The sequence below is a fragment of the Triticum aestivum genome, chromosome 6D (assembly GCF_018294505.1).
Source record: "Triticum aestivum cultivar Chinese Spring chromosome 6D, IWGSC CS RefSeq v2.1, whole genome shotgun sequence".
In the NCBI taxonomy this organism is placed as follows: domain Eukaryota; kingdom Viridiplantae; phylum Streptophyta; class Magnoliopsida; order Poales; family Poaceae; genus Triticum; species Triticum aestivum.
In genome coordinates this window covers 477,764,770-477,782,918 of record NC_057811.1, presented here as the reverse complement: position 1 = coordinate 477,782,918, position 18,149 = coordinate 477,764,770, and positions in this window count along the sequence as shown.

Genomic DNA, 18,149 nt, shown 5'->3' with positions numbered 1-18,149 from the left:
CTAGATATCGACAATCATGTAAGATTTGTGAATAGTGTTCTGGCAAACGTACCAAGTCCTGTCTATCAGATCTGCTCCTTTCGGACGCCATCATGCGAATATTCTCGCAAACGTAGTATGCACACACTTCAGTCCCCGGCGCCTGCTTCAGGGCCTTTACGAGAATAGAATTTAATCAGATAATAATTAATCAAGCATGTTAATTAATTAATGGTGTTGAAACAAGAATTAAAAAGATGGTAGCTAGCTAGCTAGTACTACTTAATTACTTACCTTGGGTCGATACCAACATAGCTTTTGTCGCCATTTTCCTAGAGTCACCTTGATGTACTTTGCCCAAGCCCTGCCCGCCGGCAAAGAAAATTAATAAAGGGGTTATTAAAAATAGTTCATATCAGGAAATGACGAACTAAATAGGCCGAGATATAGTTAATAATGATTGAAATAACCTGTCGACTATCCCCTTCACGATGCTGTAGTCACTATCTTTTTTAAGTAGTGAGTCCAGTACTTCAACTTTTCCTTCGTCAACTTTAATGTCTAACAAGATCCAGTGGAACCTGCATGCGCATACGTTTGCATGTATAAATTAAGCGGACATGTGCATAACACTAATCAACTATAACCCTAAACCCTATACACTTATTAACATCTAGCTAGTAAGCAAAAACAGAATTTGTAGTACAAGACAGTGTGACTCACTCGAAGTTGTAAGGAAGTAGTATATCTTCATTGCTATTGAGGCGCTTCAAGAACTCTACCATGTTTTTCTCTACATCTTGTCTACACCATTTCAATTTCCATGTGTATTCATTAACGGTATTTGGGTCAATGAACCCAATGCCATAGCGTCCAGCTTTTTTCATTTCATACATCTTCATCCTGCATAATACCACATAAAAGAATATATAGTGAGGATATATAATTATAGGTAATTAATAATCAATCAATGAGCACTAGAGCTAGCTTGAGACTTAAATTACAGAAAGAAATCACTTACAGACAATAGCAACTGACGATAGATTTGTCGAGTGCATCTTGATTGAATAACTGAAATAATTCTGAATACTCAACGGACAGAGCTTTCTTATTAAAGTAATGATCTTCCTCGACTTGCACCATGAGGGACTCTCGATTGGAAATCTTGGTAATTTTCATGTACCAATCATGCAATTCATACATTCTCGTTGGGAGGTTCTTGACCTCCTTGGGCTCGACCAAAGGTTGGCCCCAGACATATTTCCGTTTTATTTCCTCCTCTCTAGGCGGAGACATGGGCTCGATATCGAGGAGTTGTCCAACAGTGATCTTGAGCATTTCAGCCTGCATTATATGCTCCTCGGTTATGACCACATCGCCCAGCTTGGGAACGTAAACGGTTTGCCAACAATAATATTGGGCGCGCGTACTCTCATGTGTTGTTGGCATAACAAGCGGGGGGATCGATTGCGCCGCCTGTTCTCCCAGCTGGGGAACGGTTTTCCCGCATTTTTTGACAGCTGCTTATTGACGCCATACAACATAGATTTGAGCCTGTAGTCCAACCAATCATTCACACGGATATGAAGGCAGAGTTGTCATTTCCTTCCCAAATCACGGGGAAGCCTACTTAGCGTATATGATAGCGTATATGATTTGCCCACCAGCAGAAGACCATACCACTTCGGAACCAATGACACAAACATGCACCTGATGAGAGTAACAGCAGACAACAGAATTGCCGTGTCTTTTAGAGGCCTCCCTAGATATCTTTGGTCACCCGAGCAAATATTAAGCCCATACCGCATGTTTGATTTTTTTTCCAGGTGATATGAACTTAATGGACGACCTATCAGAATTCACCTGTATGGCCCGCACACAACAAAGTGAGCAATTTTTTTCGAATTTTGTTCTGGATCTGGTACGTTCTTTGTGCCGGAGAGCTCCACATGTGGCTGGAAGTAGAGGAGGCAGGAGAGGAGGGAGGAGGAGGGAGGAGAGAGGAGAGAGGGAGGAGAGACCGTGAGGAGGAGGGAGGAGGAGGTCGCCGGAGAGGAGGAGGAGGAGGAGGTCACCGGAGAGGAGGAGGTCGCCGGAGAGCCGTGAGGAGGAGGTCGTCGGAGAGCCGTGAGGAGGAGGGAGGGGCATGGAGGAGGGGAGGAGGAAGAAGAGGTAGGTAGAAAAGGGAAGAAGTGATGGAGGGGAGGAGGAAGAGGAAGAAGAGGTAATATATATGGTGGTTGTGGCGTTACAGACTTAGTAGTGGCACACCATGGGTGTGGTGCGCCATTACTAGTTTTGACACTACTAACTTTGTTTATTTTTTTTTGAATTTGGAAGGTGGGAAAATTACTAATGGCGCACCACACCCACGGTGCGCCACTACTAATTTTTTTATTTTTTTGAATTTTTTGCCTCCAGATCTTAAAAGCATCGTAACTTTTTTTCTGTTAGGTTTTTGAGGATTCTAGAAAATCGATAACAGGCGTAGCAAGTCAAATTCGGATGTAACTTTTCGAGTAGATGATTTTTCGTATAAAAAACTTTTTCATCGGAGGTCGTATGCAAAAGTTACGGCCATTTTACCGAAACACGGCGGCCTTTTGTAAAAAAATTCAAAATTCATGTTTGTTAATTGTCCTAACAACTAGAAGACATAACACATGGGCATCTATTTTTTTGAATTTTTTTGAATCTTTTATCATTTTCTTTTATTTTTTTAAAAATCTAAAAAGCGATCCGGGGGGTGTTTGAGACGTTAGTAATGGCGCAGTGCGCCATTACTAACCTCACACCACAAACACCCCCCACTGCTATGTACATAGCAGTGGCGCACCTAGGTGTGGTGCGCCATTGCTATGTCTGATGGGGGGGGAGGGGTGGACCCAAAAAAATAGCAATGGCGCACTGCTCATGTGGTGCGCCATTAGTAAAAACATAGCAATGGCGCACCTGATTGGGGGATGGACCCAAAAAAAATAGCACTGCTCATGTGATGCGCTATTAGTAAAAACATAGCAATGGTCTGATGCGCCACTGCTATGTAGCACTGGCGCACCACCATCATGGTGCGCCACTAGTAGAGATATTGGGGATAAACCTTTTTCTAGTAGTGGCGCCACCGGTCTGGATTCCTCAAGATGATTGATAAACTGCGGCGTGGATTCCTCTGGGCGGCGGACGAGGCCGCTCCGGCCGACAAGTGCCTGGTAATTGGAAGGAGGTGTGCAGGCCCCACGAACTCGATGGCCTCGGGGTGCATGACCTGCAACGCCAAGGGGATGCGCTGCGCGCCCGATGGCAATGGTTAAGCTGGACCGATGACGCCAGGCCGTGGCGAGAATTGGTGATGCCACATGACCCAACTGCCGAAGCCATATTCAGAGCCTCCACGGAGATCGTCATCGGCGACGAGCGGAAAACAAACTTCTGGCGTGTGCACTAGGCTCAAGAGTGCAGGGCGACTGATAGATGCCAGGAGCTCTTTGCGCACTGCAACGGACGGCGGCTAACCCTCCGGACGGCACTCGAGGGCAACGCTTGGCTGAGCTATGTCAAGCCAAACCCCAGCGCGGCAGTGCTGCACCAACTATGCGAGCTCTGGGAGATGGCTGCGGGCATCACACTGCAGGAGGGGATCACTGGATACTTTGCGTTGGAAGTGGACGGCAGATGGAAAGTACTCCGCAGCCTCGGCATACCGGATAATGTTCCAAGGGGCCATCCCAACCAACGACAGAGAAATCATATGGTCGGCCAAGGCGGCGCCACGAGCCAAATCATTTGCATGGATCCTGCTGCGGGGCAAATGCCTCACGGCGGACAATCTTCAACGCTGGCAAATACCTCACGACCCGATATGCGCGCTTTGCCACGGGGCACCGGAGACGGCGCACCACCTCATCGCGACATGACCATTCTCTGCACAAGTCTGGTACAAGACGGCTCAATCGCCGGGAAGCCCCTTGTCCAACATGGCTATGCCCACGGATAACCGCCTTCGAACGCGGTTCCGTAATCAGACTCGATCGATGCCGCATGCAAACCGGGCTACCTGGCGAGCCACTTGCCTGCTCGTATCCTGGTGCATTTGGAAGAAGCGAAACGAACGGATTTTCAGCGCTAAAGCTAGCACGGTGGCCCAGATGCACTCCAGAATCATAGACGAGGCCAGAGCGTGGGTGTAAGCGGGTTTAGCCCCAATGGCCAGCTTCTTCGAACCACCATGAGTTCTGGTAGAGGCCAGTGTATTTACGCGAGGCTGCTGGCGCTTCGCTAGACCGCTTTTTTCTACTTTTTTCTTTTCCATCCAGTTGCCTGTAAGTGTTCTCAATGAAAATCAATAATCTGCTGCTTTTTCATCAAAAAATTTGTTTGGTTCGGTTGTGTGTGGACTTTCGTGCTCGATCATCGTCTGAACGCGGTGCATGTATACTCGTACACCATGCATGCTAGCGCATCAGTGCATCGGCTGTGAACAGAAAAAAACTGTGGAAATTAAACTGGCCAGTGTCGTATACTCGTACACCATGCATGGCCCGTCCGTCTCTGCGAACCACCGTGCAGCGTGCACTCTGCGTGTCGGAGGACGCCGAGCAACAGTAAGCGAGCTGACTGTAAAACTTGAAGGGTTGATGTAGGCATTAACTGTATCATCAAGTCAATTGCGGAAAACCACCACATTTGTGACTAAGTTTGCAGAAAACCACCAACTCGTTAATCCGTTGCAAAAAGCACCACATTAGCAGCAAACTTGTTGCAAAAAGTACTGATCGGGTGATTTGGCTCATTTAATCACTTTCTGACAGATAGGACCGAGTTGTAAGGTGCTGATTTGGCAATCAAATGTCATACACATCACTGTATCTAAAAATTAAAAGCAATCAACCCCCTCCCAATCCCCTGCTCTTGATGGCGCAGATGCCCTGAGCCGCCGTGCCTTGCTCCAACCTGCTCCCACCGGCTCCCATCGCCGCGCCGCCCCCACCGGCTCCCGTCGCCGCCGCTAGAAGCCCACCCGCTGCCCTCCCTCGATGGCGCAGACACCCTGAGCCGCCATGCCTTGCGCCAACCTGCTCCCACCGGATCCCGTTGCCGCGTCGCCCCCACCGGCTCCCGTCGCCGCCGCCGAAAGCCCACCCGCTACCCTCCCTCGATGGCGCGGACACCCTGAGCCGCTGTGCCTTGCTCCAACCTGCTCCCACCGGCTCCCGTCGCCGCGCCGCCCCCACCGGCTCCCGTCCCTGCCGCCGGAAGCCCACCCACTGCCCTCCCTCGATGGCGCAGACGCCCTGAGCTGCCGTGCCTTGCTCCAACCTGCTCCCACCGGCTCCCGTCGCCGCGCCGCCCCCACCGGCTCCCGTCGCCGCCGCTAGAAGCCCACCCGCCCTCCCTCGATGGCGCAGACACCCTGAGCCGCCGTGCCTTGCGCCAACCTGCTCCCACCGGATCTCGTTGCCGCGTCGCCCCCACCGGCTCCCGTCGCTGCCGCCGAAAGCCCACCCACTGCCCTCCCTCGATGGCGCAGACGCCCTGAGCCGCCGTGCCTTGCTCCAACCTGCTCCCACCGGCGCCCGTCGCCGCCGCCGGAAGCCCACCCGCTGCCCTCCCTCGATGGCGCGGACACCCTGAGCCGCCGTGCCTTGCTCCAACCTGCTCCCACCGGCTCCCGTCGTTGCCTTCGATTCCCTGAGCCACCATGTCCTAAGCTCGGTTGAGACGGGATCCATCGAGGGGAGGTGCTGCAGCCATGGCCGCGTCGGCGTTGTTCACCTAGAAGAAGTTGAGGTAGGGCGCGAGTGCTTCTGCCGTGGCAGCGCCAGAGCGGCTTCCGGCTTGAGCTCATCCTCTTCCATGGAGGAGGGTGACGGGAACGGCTTGTCGAGCAGGTGGAGCTCGTCGCCTCCTCCCCCTCCACCCTCTTCGTCGACCACATCAGAGGAGGGGGGTGCCGCTCCTCCGCTTCGGCTTCCGACGCGTGCTCCACATTGCTGCAGCACCGGCAGGCCAACGCCTCGAAAATGCGCACACCCCGGCCGCCTCCTCGTCCTCTACCGTGTCCGTACCGGTCTCCGATGCCGACGAGGGCGCCGCCGTGCCTACCGGACGGCAGGACCAGTGCACTGCGGTTGTCCACACCGAGGGGGCTGATTGCACTTTTTTAAAGATCTAGGGTGTGTGTGTCAATGTATTGTCAAGTCAGCTCTTGACAGCCAGGCCCCACTTGTCAGAAAGCGATCAAACGGGCTAAATCACCCGATCAGTGCTTTTTGCAACGACTTAAGTGATTTTGTGGTGTTTTTTGCAACGGATTAACGAGTTGGTGGCTTTCTGCAAACCTAACCAGAAATGTGGTGGTTTCTTGCAATTGACTCCTGTATCATCACTGCTCCGTCCGCTAGTGCAGGATAGGAGTATTGATCATCGATCTTCCGGTGTGGCTTGTGAATTAAGAACAGCTCACACAGTATGTATTTTAGCTGAATTGTACTGTACAATATGCTTATCCTTATTCCTCCTCCAGCTGGTTTAGTTAACTGTTTCTCTGACCAGGAATGGAGCAAGTTGACGACACACGCTACACTTACAATGCCAGGACACCCCCCCATGACTCTTGCATGCAGCCCGCACCGGTGCGGTCGATGTCTAGGTAGGTTGGAGACTTGGAGCCAAACAACAAATGCATTGTTAAAAAGAGGACGTGAAGCGGAAATTGAAATCAAAATGAAAAACTGGAAAGCTCGATCGATGCATCGTATACAAAGCTCGGTTCTGACCTCTGACGGAGGGATACTCATCTCATGCAGTGCCATGCTCGCGCGTCTTCTTCCTGTGGGTCGGAAGTAACATGACCCAGCACCAGCATACAGGCTCACAGTAGGGGGTCCATTCCCTCTTCGCCTCAATTGGATATGTGGGCCGACGGCGGCGGATGCAGGTCTCATGGGCTCTGCGAGACAGCAACTACTACGCCATGGCAAACTTTCTTTCTCTACCTCAAAACAGAAAAACAATTTTCTGGAGTTCTTCTGGTACGGCCGGCAACCAGGACGACATCGTAGGTACGTCCGCAGATCTTCATTCCCCGGTCGGCCGACGACCCACGACGTCAACGAACGGCAGGGATGTATAGGCCGGCCCACCGGGGACCGTGCACGTACTATCCGGTACGTACTACGCAATTCCTCCATGACCATCGTCTGAACGTGATGAATATATCTTGGGGCCATGACGAGTCATCGGATAACTGCATCACACGCTCAATGGCAGTACCAGTACGTGCATGCTAGCAAATCCGAAAGCCTGCGCAAATAATTAGCTTAAGCTAGTGTCGTACTCCATTCATGCATGACCCGTACTCTACGTCTCAGCGCGCCATGCTCACAATCAAGAATCCATCGTGCCACGCCGCCACGACATGACCCGCGCATTACTACTGCTCTATCCGGTGTATACGTACTGACGGAGCGCTCGATTGATCCGTCGCATGCATGCATGGTTTAGATCAACTTAATTTCTTGCTACTTTCAGAGAACTTCATTCCTTTTACGGTCATCGTCCACCGGCAGCATGGGTCGGAGTCTCTCTGGCGTGCAGTTGGCTGTGCAATGCCAAATTTTGTTTCACCACTGCCACGTCAAGAATATTTTAGCTGAACTTGTACTGTGCTGTACCACACGCTTGTCCTTATTCCTCCTACGCTTAATAAAATGTTTCTCTGACCAGGAATGTCACAAGTTGACGGCCCACCTAAACTTGCCAGTGCCTGGACACCCATGACTCGTGGTCGTTTATTATCATACGAGTACAATTAATATACTCCCATCTGTTTCAAAATAGATGACCCAACTTTATATATATTTTTTTAAAACTTTGTATTAAGTTTGTACTAAAGCTAGTACAAAATTGAGTCATCTATTTTGGAACGGAGGAAGTACTTACGATCGGCGTCTAGGTGCGTTGAACATCAGGCTTGGAGCCAAAGACTAAGTGCGAAACCATCTAAGAAAAATATGTGAAACGAGAAAGCTCGATTGATGCATCGCGCAACATCTACTAGCTGACCCAGATCGGGAAAGAAGTAAATATACTGGTCCTGCAGGAACACGCAGCAACCAACAACACAGAGCTACCGCCTGCCGCAAGCGCCCAAGTTGTGAAATGCCAGACTGGTAGGAGTACATGGGGTCCCGGAGTACGTGTGCATCCTCACCTCCCCGCCCGCATTCCGGCCGGCCAGTGTATGTTGATCGACTGATCCGTCGCCCACAGTAACATCAAGTTCAATGCGCCCAATGGAAATCTTTGCGTCGGTTTTCCAAGCTCCCAAGTTCCCAACCACCACACCAAACTATACTGCTGACAGATATCAGTGAGCATGCTGCATGCATGAACGTATGCCCTGGAGACGGGTCACAGACTTCCGGTCAATCCGAGTGTACAGAAAGGTGGCAAGTGATCCGCTTGGGCCATCTATTCGCCTCAGAGTTAATTACACGATAGTACCATATTTGAGGCGGTGGTGGCGAACTGGTACCACTTTTGGTAATTTTTACGTGTCAGTACCACGTTTGGGGAGAACCGTTGCAAATTGGGCTAAACTTCCTATTTCTACTTATTGACGCTGGAACTAACCGCCCGGGCCCGCGCGTCAGCTGCCACGCTGGCGAATCAGCACCCGCCCACTCGCTCGATAGGTGCGGTCCGGCTCGAACCGGACCGGCTCGTGCTCTGTCTCTCCCTCTCCTTTCCTCTCTTCCTCTGTTAGTCGACGAACCCTAGCTCCCCCGCTCGTCTCTACGGCGATGCCGGCGGCGATCCCGGGCGGTGGTGGCGGAAGCGGCGACGGCGATGGCAGCGGCGCAAACATTCCCCTTTTCGGCAGCGGCGTGGCAGGAGGAATCGAGGGCGGCGACGGCTACTCGAGCTTTGAGTATTCCAGCGACGACGACGAGTTCATGGAGCCCGCACTGTCCATGGAGCAGCGGGTACGGCTGGCACAACAATGGGTGACGAACCCTAGCAATATCCATGAGCTGACCCACGGGCTCGGCGGCGTCTTGTAAGTTTCTGTCTTTTTTCTTCTCATTTATTTTCTAATTAGGGTTATAGTGTACTGATTAGGCAAATTGCATGTGAATTGTAGTTTATATGAAGACATATGGAATGTTAGGATCCATTTTGACAATAATGATCTGTTAGAGAGGAAGTTAACCTGTTCACATGTGACATATCTGAATATGGTTGCATTGATGGAAACACAAGGCATTAGTATTGATGATTCACTGATGTTTTACATGGAGACCCCAGGAGAGCAGGGTTTGGAATTGGTTGATAGTAATGTTAATCTACAGTTGATCAAGAGGGAGAATGAGGAGAGTTTGGTGCTTAATTTGCTATTTAGGGCTTGTCCACCAGCTGTCAGTGTAGCACAGAAGGGTTTTGTAGAGAAGCAAAAATTAGATCCAATTATTTATTCTGAGCCTGTGGTTTATGATCTGGCTGATCCTCCTGTTTATGATGTTGATCAGCAAGGTGTTGCTTATGAAGGTCAGAGTAGCTGCTCTATTGCAGCTGTAGGCCCTGCTATTTTAACACAAGAGAGCAGGAGTGTTCTAAATCCAAAGTTAGAAGTTGTGGACGAAGAACAAGATGACTATGATGGCAGTTATGCATCTTCATCTGAAGGGCAATATGACAGTGACACTAACCCTTATTATATGGGGGATGTAAGGCCTAACTATAATGAGGAAATGAATGATGCTGAAGACATGGAGATGGAAGAGGGAAACAAACAGAGAGAGGAAGAAGTACAAGAACAACATGAGGAAGAAACAGAGGATGAAGAATCAGAAGAAGAAACAGAGGAGGAAGAACAAGTGCATTATGAGGGTGACACAGAGGTAGAGGAATTATTTGATTTGGAGGATGATGACCCTATTGTTCCAGAAGAGGAAGAAAAAATATCTGTGCCAACAAAGAAGAAGCAGAAGCTGCAAGTAAGGAGGGGACCAACAACAAGGTCACATTCCAGTGTTTTAGAAGAAGTGAAACCTGATTGGAAACCATCATCAGATGAAGAAGATAATAGTTTACTGAAGGACAGTGAAGATGATGGGTTTCAGCCACTAGCATTTGCGCTACCTCAAAGAAGAAAGAGCAGGGCAAAGAAGAGGCCACCTAGAGTATGGTACAATGAGGATTTGGAGCAACCACACCAACAACTACAACTGCATATGTGTTTCATAGATCAACATCAATTCAGAGATGCTTTGTTGAGCTTGCACATCACTCAGTGCACAGACTTCAAGTATCACAGGAGCTCAGATCAGAGGATCATTGTGCATCGCAAGAATTCACAATGCAAGTTCTGCATTGTGGCAGCTGTTATAAAAGGGGAAAACACTTTTGCAATTAAGAAGATGAGATTACAACACACTTGCCCTAGTTCTACTGAAACAACCAGGATAAGTGCCAAGTGGCTTGCAAAGCAATATGAGCCACTATTCAGATCTGATGTCACTACTAGCATACATACACTTATTGATGCCTGCATGGAAAAAGTATGGCGTGGATGTGCCCAAGGCTATGGCATATAGGGCAAAAAACCTAGTTGTTGAGGCTGTGTTGGGAGATCATAAGAAGCAATACCCAAGGCTGAGAGACTATGCTCAGACTGTCATGGATACAAACCCTGGGAGTAGAGTTGTAGTCACCACTGTAACTCCAAGAGCCACTGAAAATATCCCACATCCAGGACCCAGATTCCATGCAATGTTTTACTGCATCAATGGAGCAAGGGAGGGATTTCTACAGGGGTGTAGACCATTCATTGGTTAGTTTATTTTAGCTTGTACACTACTTTGATGTTGTTAGTTTCAATAGCTTGCACATATAAATGCATTTAACATGTTATGTTTACTTCCTGTTTTAGGTATTGATGGATGTTTTATCAAGCTGACCACTAGTGCACAAATCCTTGCTGCCACTGGTAGAGATGGCAATAACAACATATACCCACTGGCATTTGGCATTGTTGGACAAGAGGACAAAGCAAACTGGTGTTGGTTTCTACACCAACTGAAAAATTGTCTTGGAGGAGAAGTTGGACAGTATGGTCCATATACTATAATGTCTGACAGACAGAAGGTATGTCTATCCACCTTGCATTGCCTGCTAAATATGTGTTCATGTGTATTAGACAATAGCTTAGCTGTTTAAATTGTGTGCACCAGGGGCTACTGTATGCAGTGGATAGAGTTTTTCCTAACAGTCATCAAATATTCTGCTTAAGACACATATATGCAAACTTCCAAAATGCTGGCTTTAGGGGGGAAGAGCTTAAGAAGTGCATGGATAATGCCAGTTATGCATATAATGAACACAAATTTAATATAGCAATGGATGATCTCAAAGCTGAGAGTGAGGAAGCTTGGCAGTGGCTTAGTGCAATACCCAAGAAAATTTGGGCTAGGCATGCATTTGACACAAATTGCAAGACTAACTTGGTTGTCAATGATTTGTCTGAGGTGTTTAACAAGTACATCCTAGATCATAGAAAAAACCAATAAGAACTATGTGTGATGGCATAAAGGATAAGCATATGGTTAGGTGGCACACCAATAGAGAGAGTGGAAAGGAAGCTAGATGGGAGATCACACCACATTATAGTGAGAAGTTGGAGACTGAAAAGGAAAGGGCCAGGTACTGCAAACCCATTCAAGCAGGTGTTAACTTGTGGCAAGTAACTAGTGGGGAGCAAACACATGCTGTCAATTTAGAACTTGAAACCTGTGGTTGCAGAAAGTGGGACCTCAGTGGCATCCCATGTAACCATGCCATCTCAGCAATTAACAAGGCAAAAAGGTTTCCAGAGGACTTTGTAAGCAAAATTTTCAAGAAACCATATTACTTGGCGGCATATGAACCAATGATATATCCTGTCCTTGGTGAGCATGACTGGACAAAGACCCCAGGTCCAGACATAGAACCACCAGCATTTAAAGTCAAGAAATGAAGAAAGAAAGAGAAGAGGATAAAGGGAAAATTTGAAGTTCCAAAGCCAAAGTCCACCTCAAGAATGGGGACAATAACTTGTAGCAATTGTGGATTACAAGGGCATAAATACACAAGCTGCCTTAAATAGTTGAAACCTGAGTTGGCCTTGAGAAAGAACAAACATGTGGTAAGCCCCTTTGAACTAGTTCTTCAATTTGATGTTTCTGTAAATTACCTTTCTCCATTGTACATTTCTTACTTGTAGTATTATTACGTGTGTTTCCTTTGAATTGTTTTGCAAGCCTGCCGCAAGGAATTCACAAGGAAGAGGTGTTGCTCCTACAGCTCCTGCAGCAACACCTAGAGCTCCTGCACCAACAACTAGAGCTCCTGCACCAACACCAAGAGCTGCTTCAGCTGGAGGAAGAACTGGAAGTGCTGCTGGTAGAGGTGGTGGAAGTGCTGCTGGTAGAGGTGCTGGAAGAAGGGCTGGTGGTGGAATAGGATCTAGAAGAGCATCTTCTAGTGCTCAATCTTCTGTTTGGAGAGCTGCTCATTCTTCAAGGCCTTTCTCTGCCCCAAGGCAGTATGGTGCCTCAACTTCTAGTGCTCCTCCACCAACTGATGGCACACACACTGGATGGATGGCCTGGTTCAATGCTAGTAGAGGTGGCAGAAGGTGATGCAAACTTCTGCTGATGCTACAATGTGTACCTGCTACAATGTGGAATGTTATCTTTTGGTTTGATGCCACTGCAGCAACTTGTGCTGATGATACATTGTGCTTTATTTTGCTTCGATGACACAACAACAACTTGTGCTCATGCTACAATCTGTATTATTTAGAGTTTGATGCCATTGCAGCAACTTGTGCTGATGATACATTGTGCTTTATTTTGCTTTGATGACACAGCAGCAACTTGTGCTCGTGCTACAATCTGTATTATTTAGAGTTTGATGCCACTACAATGTGTTTTCTTTTGGGTTTGATGCCACTAAAGCAACTTGTGCTGATGCCCATGGATATGTTGATGGTTCTGTTGGGGATAACTTGATGGTTCATGGATTGATGCCACTTGGGTGGATAACTTGATGGTTTATGTTCATACTTTAATGGCATTGTTTTGCTATTTTGGTCATGTGGATGAACCAACCTAAACCTAAGCATTAGTGTTTACGGTGCCTCGGGGTCGACGGAACCACTAAAACCTAAGAATTAGTGTTTATGGTGGCTAGGGGTCGACGGAACCACTAAAACTAAGCATTAGTGTTTATGGTGGCTAGGGGTCGACGGGACCACTAAAACCTAACCATTAGGGTTTACGGTGCCTCGGGGTCGACAGAGCCACCTAAGCCTAAGCATTAGGGTTTATAGTGCCTCGGGGTCGACGGAGCCACCTAAACCTAACCATTAGGGTTTACGGTGCCTCGGGGTCGACGGAGCCACCTAAACCTAACTATTAGGGTTTACGGTGCCTTGGGGTTGACGGAGCCACCTAAACCTAACCATTAGGGTTTACGGTGCCTCGGGGTCGACGAAGCCACCTAAACCTAACCATTAGGGTTTACGGTGTCTCGGGGCCGACGGAGCCACCTAAACCTAACCATTAGGGTTTTCAGTGCCTCGGGGTCAACGGAGCCACCTAATCCTAACCATTAGGGTTTACGGTGCCTCGGGGTAGACGGAGCCACCTAAACCTAACCATTAGTGTTTATGGTGGCTAGGGGTCGACGGAGCCACTAAAACCTAAGCATTAGGGTTTATGGTCGCTAGGGGTCGTTGGAACCACTAAAACCTAACCATTAGTGTTTACGGTGCCTCGGGGTCGACAGAGCCACCTAAGCCTAAGCATTAGGGTTTACGGTGGCTCGGGGTCGACGGAGCCACCTAAACCTGACCATTAGGGTTTACGGTGCTAACATAACCATCAAATAGTCTTCCAATGCTAACATAATCATCTAATATAAAACCTAGTGCATGAGAAATCATAATCTGAAGTCTAGCAACCATAACACAGAATATCTGATCCATCTTCCAATGCATGATATATCATCATTTCAAGTCTAGCAAACATAACACACAATGCTTCTTGGAGTTCAACATATTATAGGGTACACAACCATTGTTCGCAATACATAGTGGAGTTTAGATGCATAGTTCATACTTTTCTCACAAAAGGATGAAAAGCATATCTACTACATACATACACAGCCATAGTTCATCTTAGAGAAGTTCACATTTAGTAGAGCCATACACTACACAACCATCATGCCCAAAAGGTCAGCATTGCCCACTAGTCTCATATTCATTTTCTTCACTTCTCTAAGATGGCCTGGATCCCCTTGATCTTCTCCTTCAGCTTCTCCTTTGCCTTCATCAGCTCAGCAATCTGAAGCTCTAGTTGCCCCATCTCTTCACCATGCTTTTCCTTTCCCTTAAGCAAATCAGCAACCTGAAACTTCAACTCTAGCTTATCTTGGGTGAGCTTCTCCTCAGACTTTGTGAGCTCTGCATTCTTCAACTCCAAGTTAATCTTAGCTTCACTAAGCAATTGCTTGTCTGTAATATGCTTCAACTTCAGGTTCTGGATGACTGTTGCTTGAGCTCTTGTCAGGTTCAGTAGCACTTCATACTTCTGATTAAGCTTCTCATACTCTGCATCTTTCTGTGCCATCTGTGCCTTCATATCAGCCACCAGTTCACTTCTGCATTGCTGCTGATATGTAATGCTAGACTGCAGATATCTGAAATCCACCACCCTCTCCTCCTGGAAGCTCATAAGCTCATGCACATCTTGGACTAGCTTGTCATAGTTGGCCTCCAGCTTGTTCTTCTCTTCTGTCAGATGGTGGATAGTGAAAGAACTTTCAAGATTATCATTCACCCTAGCACTCTTGCTATCTTCAACCGTTGCCCACAGCTTCAACAATGCATTTTGCATTGTTGGGGGCCACTGGTGATCAACCCATTCAACAAACCCACAATTCTGCCCTTCCTGCAAGAAGAGCAAAAAGATAAAAAATAAACAAGTTAGTTCATACCATAGGTAAATAACTAGTGCAAAGCAATAGCACTGCTTTTCCTTTCTACATTGGTAATAATAGCACCACTAAGCTACACTGGTAATTGAGATGTACCTACCCACTAAATAACAGCATGACAAATTACAGCACCACTCAGCTACATATTTGAACTAGATTTTGCTAATCAGCTACAAAACAAGAGCAATCTCAGACTGCAAACTTGGTGAACTACCAAAGCATATGTAGTACATACTATCCATTCAACTGAATATTTGTAGCATTTAGATACATAACAGCAGGTGCATCCCAACATAAAAGTAACAGTTCACTCAATATTTAGTTCCAAATAGGAGCAAAAGTGTAACAACAACATAAAACCTGTAGAAGTCCCAAACTGAGTATTTCACATGATAGAAGGAACAATGCCACTGGAAAATAATAGTACCACTGTCATTAAACTACACAAGCTACTGCGGTTGCAAAAGTGAATATGACCTAATAATCAGGCCTTGTACTCATGTTCAACATGCCACTGTCAAACCAACAATAATATGACACTATCAACCTAAATATAATATCCCACTATCAGCCTACAATTCATACCGGCTCTGCACATGCTAAGAACCTTCTCCTTGTGTCTGTTCCTTCAAATGCGACAAGCCTCTCAGATGCCTTGCCGTGCTTCTCACATGGTGACATCGTTTCCAGCTCAAGCCCCTGGTAATCTGGATCTTCAACGCTCAAAGGGACCTGCCGAAGCTCGTACAAACAAAATGCCCAAATCAAAAGCGAGCGAAATCAACCAAATCAAAAAGCCCCAAATCCGAAACCCTAACCCTAAACCTAGCTCAAGGAAAATCACTTGGTTAAGCCCGTCCGTGGATGAGGTCGAGTGCATGTACCGCAGGCTGGACGTGTCCTCACTGCTTTCGTCTTCGAAAACCATGGCGGGAGGCGGCGATCAGGTCCGGCAACGCTGCGGGCGACGACGAGGGCGACGAGAGAGAAGCGAGGAGGGAGGCACGAGCGAGGAGGAAGATAGTGGAGCACGAGCCGGTCCTGTTCGAGCCGGACCGCACCTATCGAGCGAGCGGGCGGGTGCCGATTCACCAGCGTGGCAGCTGACGCGCGGGCCCGGACGGTCAGTTCCAGCGTCAATACGTAGAAATACGAAGTTTAGCCCGATTTGCAACGGTTCGCCCCAAACGTGGCACTGACACGTAAAAATTACCAAAAATGGTACCAATTCGCCACCACCGCCCCAAATGTGGTATTATCGTGTAATTAACTCATTCGCCTCGAATGGGTACGTGGGCAGGTGGCAGCCACCGATCACATGGGATCTGTGAGAGAGGCAACTGCGCCTTTATTTGACTGACAAACTTTCTTTCCCCGGAGTCTTAATCCACTGGCTGGCAACCAGAACCAGGATGGCATTGTAGGTACCTACTAGTTAACCATTTGAAAGTTTGACCCAGATTATAGAATAAAATAACAACATCTGGAATACCTAATAGATAAAATATGAAACTGCTTTTCATGATAAATCAAATGGTATAAATGTCGTATTGTGGATATTGATATATTTTTCTAAAAACTTAGTCAAACATGCACCCGTTTGACTTTTGAAAAAATAAATACACCTAATATAAAGAAACGGAGGGAGTACTACTTAGTACACAGGGACGTCAACGAAGAGCTTCGAGCTAGCACGGCGGCAGCAATGTATACATGGTTTGATCCGCCGGGGACCGTGAACGTACTATCAGTACCAGGTACTACTACACTATTGACGATCTTCATCTGAATGGTGAACACGATGCATATCTCGGGGCGACGACTGACTTAACGTCGTCTAACTGCATGTGTCACATGCTAGTAATTAGCTAGCTAATGTCGTACTCAGTGGCGGAGCTTGAAAGAAATCTCGGGAGGGGCGAAGCTGCAAAAAGAAAACCCAAATATGAAATCGTACGAATACAACAAGTTATAGATATTGCAAACATCGAGAAACTTAGATAATTATATTGATCTTCTCCACATTAGCTTACAAGATACTATTTAATATTAATTATACATATAACCTACTCCAGAACAAAAGAAACTATACCAAAATACTATTTAACCATGGAGCATTTGGTTCACAACAGATTAACTCTTCGTTTCTTTAAACCCTTAAAGTGCATAAGAACATCTTCATAGTTGTACTTCTCCGCGATTTCACTCTCTTACTAGCAAGTTATTGGGTAGATAATCATCTTCCATAGTATTATAACAATCTTCAAAGTAGAGAATGCTCGCTCGGCACTTGTTGTAGAAACTGAAAGAGTTAGATGCAATCACAACAATCGACCAACCAAATTGTAGATAGTATGTCTCCCAGTCTCAAAGAGATGTCGACAAAGATTTGTTAAGGTTGACACATTTTTCAACCCTTTATCATTGGAGGTGTCTACAACAAAGTGTTTTAGTTGCTGCTCCGATCCATAGATTTCCTTTTGGGTGCAATCAGCTGGATAATATTTCTTCACTAACTCGCAAATATCATCAGCCTTGCTATTTTGGAATTGAAGGATCCGGTCCTTGTTGCTCAAGTTCGAGCAACAAGAGAGGCTAGACAGGTGTTGCTTCGGTTGATGTTGGTTCATCAGTTCCACATTCAACTGAATCACCCCTCTTCCTTCTCAAAATTGCATCAATTGTTTCCCCTTGACCATCACGGCATCACTCCCTCCGTTTGTAAAAGGAAATTTTCTATTCAGTACAAACTACAAAATCCAATTGACAAATCCATGACCTAATTAGAAATTTCCTCAACTAAAGATGAAAGAAACTGCCGAGTCAATCAATCAAAATACTTGAAGTTTCCACAATTTCCAGAGGGGAGAGAGATCTAGCAACTTAGCAAGGGCAGTCTACTCACAGACGTTGACTGTTGTTGTCCTCGGCGGCGACGAGACAGCTCGGGAGGGAGGAGAGCAGAGGATCCAGTGAGATGAATCCCTAAGGGCAACTCCAGAGCCTCTAGTTGCGTTGGTCGCCAACAACCTTTCTGTATCAGCGGCATTTGGCTGCCTCAAGTACTCAGGGCCAAACACTGCCACCACGGCCTTGCAGAAGTTGTACAGTGACAGCAGACATGTGGACTC